Below are 6,937 nucleotides of genomic sequence, written 5' to 3' on the forward strand. Positions count from 1 at the left end.
CGACACCATGCTAACAGAATGCTAGCACCATGGGTCTACCTTAAGTCGGTTCCATGTCACAACAGTTTGGGGCCATCTTGCTTTAATTTCTCAATGACTAAGCCGCACTGGTGAGTGCACAGGCCTCACATTAAATCACTGCCCCAAAGCTCCAGCCCATCTTCAACCTATAAAAATATTAGTTTTCCGTTTAACTGCTAACAATGTTTTAGTTTAGCTTTTTTAATTTTACTTCCGAGCGGTTTCTGCTCTGATTAGCTGTTAGCTAGACGCCTTCATGAGAATTCCTCCCAGATTCTCCAAATGAAGAATCAAAAAATTACATGCAGCTATCTGCTGCAAGTAAGATACTGACTACTGATAACAGCTCTGCTCAATCCCACTTAAAAAAAAACACAAGCACATGTTCCGCTGAGTGAAACCAGTACGTCTCCATGTTAAATTTAACAGTGTAAAAATAAAATGGAGATAGAAGACGGAGGCTATGTGTGGATCCAGAGCCTCAGAGAGCCAGCGGTCGCATTCTTCTCCCTCAGCACTCAGTCCTTCACCTCCTGCACGCTCTTCTGTGCCGCAGGCGGCCCGGGTGACCCTTCAAGACTCGAGCCTCCGACTTGAGCTGTCATCACATATCTGCGGCGACTTCAGTGTCACACACGAGTCTTCACCGCCTCCAGGTCCGACGCTTCGGGCTCGGCGACGCTCAGATGAGGCTCATCGTTAGAATCACTCTGTGGGGACTGATGCGTCTGAGCAGGAGTTGGAATTTGATGACATATCTTCATACTTTTATAGCTGCACGCTGCAACACTTGTGTGTATCTTACATGTGCGAGGGGTCAAATGCGGAAAACAAATTTCACAAATAACACACATTTCACGCTTGGTTGCACTTTCCCTGCGTTTCAAACGCGCAGCGTCCTATTTAAAACTGAACGCCGGCGCCGTAAATTGTCCGTTTTATCACCGTGTCGTTCAAATGGTACAATCTCTGACTTTTTTTATTTGCCATTTGAGAAAGGCAGCTGGTAGGATGTGGTTTTCTGGGGCGGGGTTGCACAGAACAAGGAGTTAGACATTATCCGAGCAAGTTATGTAAATCAGTTTTATGTCGAGGCTCTGAAAGATGCGCCTCAGTCCGGCCTGCAGGTCAAACGGACGTTCCAGGCAGCAGAGCAGCATTTGCATTAATAAAACAGGAAGCTCAAAGGTACTGTACAAAGGAAGGATGTTTTAGTCGTGCACTCATGTCCAGCACTGATGTCAAGAAGGAGGGAAGTGCACTTTTCTCCAGGCCTTTCCTCTGCACGTGACGCAACCGTCTTATGTTTCCTACTGAGACCTGCTGGCTGCCTTCCAGACACTGCTTTTATTTACAGGTATCTATAAATATAACCGTCTTAGGACAGTTTGAAGGCCAGTTGGTGTTTCTTGTACAGCTGATCCAGGTAAAAGAAGTCACCTGACTGCAGAGAACTGACTGTCGTATTAACAATATTCAACAAGAGATCCTCAGAGAGCAGTTTTCTCGAGCGAAAAGTGGTCCAGCAACTCCAGCGACATAACCAAACGTGGTTCGCCTCCCGTGCTCAGAGCTCGCTCTGGTAAACGTTTCACCTCAAATGTGCAGACCACGTGCGCCCCCGTTCAGGAAACCAAACCTTGAGGTTGTGGTCCTGATTTCATTTTGAGCGCCGGCCCAGGCGGGCTGCAGTGTTTGTTATGGTTACTCGGTGGTAATCATTAAAGATGACGGGGAAACGGGGCCGTGTAAATATTATTACCTGCAGGATTTGGTGTGTAATCCTTTAAAGATAAACAGAAAAGCTCGACTCAGCCTCTCTGCTCAGAAACTCTAACTTTAAAATTACATCACAAACAACTGAACATGTCTTTTTAAACAAGGCAAACATTTTGCTTAATAAAAATATGCTTTTATAAATACTTTACGGTATTCTACAAAGCCTAAAATAATGCAGAATGTGACATTAATGATATTTTGTCAAGCAGGACATTTTGATTCATGTGAAGCTTCACCAAACGATCAAATCAGAGACGAGATGACGTTTGAGCTTCATTAACAGTTTGAGGAGTGGGGGAGTGAAACAGTTCCCACGTTGCACCCATAAACATATCCGACTGTACGCTCCCTGCAGTCAGACTATGATACATCCTCTTAGACACGTTTATTAAATGGATGTATGAGCTGCAATAACATGTAAATTCAGCTTTTACACAACTGTGCATCTTTTTAAGTTTCTTTTTGTCTCTTTATGTGTCCTTTTTTCTTTTTTTTTTGCTTCCTCACGTCTCCTTATGCATTCATCTAACATGGTGATGGTTCTGCAGTGAAGTCGGACCCAAACAGGACCGGGTCTACCACTCGTTCTGCGTTTTACTGTCATTACACATTACAGAACACTATTCCCCATTAAACCACACAATTTGTTGTATTTTTGCATTAGTTCTTTAGCTCATGGGAGGAGCTCGGTGGCGTCTTTAAACCAGTATGCTGTTAGAATGTGAGAAGTGTCAACATGAGGACGTTTCCTACAGTTTCAGAGCATTTCGTCTCTGACTAGAACTAGCCGTTGAACAATTTGTGGTCAATTAGTGAGAACAACATTCAGGCATCATTTAATAATCTGGGGTTAATGTGAGCAGTAGTTAATTGATAAGTTTAACTTATTGGTTCTTTAAATCCGATGTTTCTGCAAATTAAAAATGAAAAGGAAAGAAGGGATTTAGCAGGTCAGATTCAAGAGTTGACATTAAAATGACCTGATCTTCCAGAAGCGTGTTAGCTTAGCTTCGTTTAGCACAAGAACCAACCCACAAGGCAAAACCGACCTGCTCAGACAAATAAACCAAGAATTTATTTATTAGATCAACTCTGACTCTGAAGTTCCTGAAGATGTGGTGAGATGTAAAAAAGCCATTTTAGACAATAAACCTGTAAAGACATGGATCAAATCAGAGGCAGAAAACATGCATAACAAAAAGTTTATCAACTTCAGCGTCCACTCCCAGTTCAACTACGTCGAGCCCGTGCTGGTCCGTCGTCCACGGACACAAATAGAAACAAAAACAACAGGCAGGAGGTTAGTAACCTGAGCTGGACAACAAATGTACCGATGGTCCAGAGCAACAGCAGAATAAGGCCCCACTGCCTCCGTCTGAGTGAAAGGGAATCTGTCGGCAGATGCCAAGTGGCAGGGAGGTCGGCAGAGCGGCTCTCCTGTAGTCCGTATTGTCCGGGAGCGCCTTTTGGCAAGTGTGTGCAAACAAAACGTCCCATTCAGAGCCGCCTCTGGAGCCCCATCTGGAGCGACATGAGTGCAAAGGAAGAAAGACTCGATGAAAAGTGGCTGTTATGTGAGACCATTGAGAGAAAGGGTGCATTATTGCAGCCTCTGCGGCATAAAGACGAGCTCTCAGTTTCATAAATCCAACCTTATTGCACATCTCTATTTTGAGCCGCATCCCCAGCAGGTTTCCAGATAACTACTCTCTTAGTTATTAGTAAAGGTGGAAGCTGGTTGGAGGGCAGGACGCCTCGTTTAATGAGGAGCTCTTCATCAGAGCTGGAGCAGAAGAAGGTGATAATTAGATCTGTCACTCTGCTTTAATATCTCTGAGTCGAGCTTGGCCTCTGGCTGGATCGTTGTAAAGAAATACCTTATTGTCTCCGGAGCTGAGGACCTGAAAATGTGCTTCCAGCTTGATACGCTGCTGCGAAATGTGAAGGTGAGGAGTGACGGTTCCAGCAGGGTGGCTGTGGCTGACTTATCAATAAAACAGGAAACGAGATACACTGTACAGCGTCGGTGGTGTCAACAGACGCTTCTCAAACACACTGACCTCTCAGGAAAATTCTTGCTTTGATTTATTCCAATTTTCTAAAAAAACAAAACAATCAAACAAAAAACAAGACATTTGTCAAGTTTTGTTTTTGACCTTTGCAGAGCAGTAAGAGGGACATGGAAATACATTCCATCCGTGCACGTTTTGAGCACGATAGCTTGAAAAATAAGCGAACTACCAACTTTCATTTTGGTGTGTTGCTGCATCTAGGCATAAGAAAGGTTAGCATTAAACATTGGGTTGCCAGGTCAAAATCCAAGATGGCCACCACCATGTGTGTGTGCATGTGTATACTGTATATCTATCCATCCATTATCTTTACCCGCTTCTTCCTTTTTGGGTCGCATGGGTTACTGGTACCTATATCCAGCTGACACTGTGTGAGAGGCGGGGGACTCCCTGGACAGGTCTCCAGTCCATCACAGGGACGCATTGAGACAAAAGAGACAAACAATCATTCACTCTCTCACTCACACCTAGGGACAAGTTAAAGTCACCAATCAGCCTAACATGCATGTTTTTGGTCTGTGGCAGGGAACCGGAGTACACGGAGAAAACCCACACAAGAACATGCAAACTCCACTTAGAAAGGCCCCCGGTTGCCCAGGGACACTTTGGCATGTGACTGCTGGTGGAATTGAACCCCCAACTCTTGCATTAGAGGACGACTGCTCTAACCATTCAACCGCAATTGAATTGAGCAATAACTGTTAGGTTTCATGGGCAGATAAATCTGACAATCATCAGCATAGCAGTGAAAAGAAAGACCAAGTTTCCTCAGGTTCGACCCCAAAGGGACCGTAGTGAAAACAAGGGGTCCAAGGATCGAGCCCTGTGGGACCCCGCAGGAAAGAGGCACTGAAGCAGATACACTATTTCTAACCTTAATATAATACTCAGATAAGAATGGATCCACTCAAATGCTGCACCTGTAATCCCTACCCAGTGTTCTAACCACGATTGAAGGATACTGTGGTCAACAAGAGCTAAAAATTTATTTTATCGCTTCCATTTAGAAATATAGTTTATTAAAGAAGATATGGCTTTGATTAAAAATGTAACAGTGCACATTTTGCTGCAACCCTTCAAGGAGCTAATTGCACAGCTGTTTTAAGACCTTATGATGGGCTCTGACTCATGCCCTGAGCAGGATGTCTGGTATTTGTCCTGTTTTTAGTCGACATCACAGGTTAGAGAAGCTCTGGAGTCAAAAGGTGTCATCCTGAGGAGGACAACTCCAAACTGTTGAGGCAGCCATCGTTCTGATGTGTTTGTTCATTTTACAGCCACAAACCTGTGCAGTCATCGTTTGCTGCTGCTCTCCTCTCTCCTCCATGTGGTTGTAATTCAGAGCGGAGCAGATCCCTCAGACGTCTAAACTACGTTTCCCATCACGACGAGCTGTTTATTGTTCCTTACATTAGATTTATACGGGACAGCTGCTGCACGAGGAAACATGAGTCCGTTTGCATGGGTCTTTGGCGCCATCAATCAGGAATCAAGCCGTTTCCGAAAGCAAAGTGTGTCTCTCTTGGCACTCGTTGACTCACATTTGGCAAAAATAGACTTTCAGACAATGAAACTGATTACCGGAGTTTACTTTAATCCGTTTTTCTGACTCTCACCTCCCATTCCTCTCACTGATCACATCTAGAGTCCGTGCTGGTGGGCGAGTTTTATGTTGCCTCTAAATTCTCCAGGCTTTGGGCTGAGCTGAAGCGAGATTAAAAGAAAATGAAGTTGTTAACAGGGTCGTTCCTGCTCCAAAGAGAAGGCCCAGCACAGATTAAAAATCACCTAAATCACTGCTTCACGTGCACTTTCCAAAACAACTCTTTTAATTAGACACAGGAGAGGCCACTGAAGACATCACCTGCAGCTAATCTGCTCATCTGGGATGAAAACACCGATAAGAAGATTGAAGAACCTTTTGGGCGGCATGTGTTCCTCTTGTTCCTTAGAGCTTTGTATCAGTTCCTCGTCATCAAGATGGAGGATAACACGAAGACTTCACGTGTTTTTATTCTTTTTTTTTGTAGGACTGAAAGAAACTCGTCCCGATTCAGCAGTGGTCACTAAAACAAAATCCTGGGGTCATGAGAAGCACAGATTGGGGGGGTCTTTCTTCACTTTTCTTCGTTTGAGGGGGTTCTTACAAGCTGCAGAGGCTTGCAGACCTGTTGCTGCAATCAATTATTTCTCAAAACAGTCACAGAGTTGTTGCAAGCAACGCAGACGTGTCTCAAGAGCCAGAGCTGTATTTCAACGCTCGCATCGCTCTTCTGACAGAAAACATCTGCAGCCAGGGTTATAAACCACATCGATGATAAAAGATAATGATTGAAAAAGGGTTCCAGATCTGTTAGATCATGAAGGTGGGAGTGGCAGCCAAAGTGCACATGATGTGGGCGGAGGTGTGCAACAAAATAACAAACTTGAGTAAGAATAGTTTTCCAAAGTATGCAACAAAATAACCAAGCAGGGATTTTTAAATAGTGGTGGTTAAAACATGGCCACGCAGCTCGCTAGTTATAAACAATCAGAGTTCGGTGAGGCTGAAGTGGAAAATCTGAGATACCACCTTAAGTGTGTCCTGGTGAAACGTCTGGAGGTTTGGAATAAAGATGCGCGTATTTCATTAAAATGTATTTTTTTAAAACCAGGACCTAAAACTTGCCACGGTGGATCAGTGCTACCATCTTGAAATCCTGAGGCTGTGGGTTTGAATCCAGGTGGTGTCAGAAAGGACATATGTGGTAAAACGTTTGCCAAATTTGTTGCGCCCCTGAAGAGGTGAGCACCCAAAAAACAAAAAGAACTACCAAGGCCTAATATGCAGACACTAATTTAGCATGATCAATAACTTGTAAATAATTATTGGTAATCCAATAATGGTCAATCAGGTCATCTGGACAATTTCTTTTTTGTGGAAAGATGTTTCGCCTTCTATCCGGAGGGCTTCATCAGTCTGAGGAGTCCCAAGTAAACTATTTTCCCCACTAAGTAGTACACTACTTTAGTAGACCAACCAGTTTGCTGGTGATAAGATGGTTTCTGGGGCTGTCCTGTCCCCC

The sequence above is a fragment of the Nematolebias whitei genome, chromosome 16, assembly GCF_014905685.2.
Source record: "Nematolebias whitei isolate Nwh7 chromosome 16, NemWhi1, whole genome shotgun sequence".
Taxonomy (NCBI): Eukaryota; Metazoa; Chordata; class Actinopteri; order Cyprinodontiformes; family Rivulidae; genus Nematolebias; species Nematolebias whitei.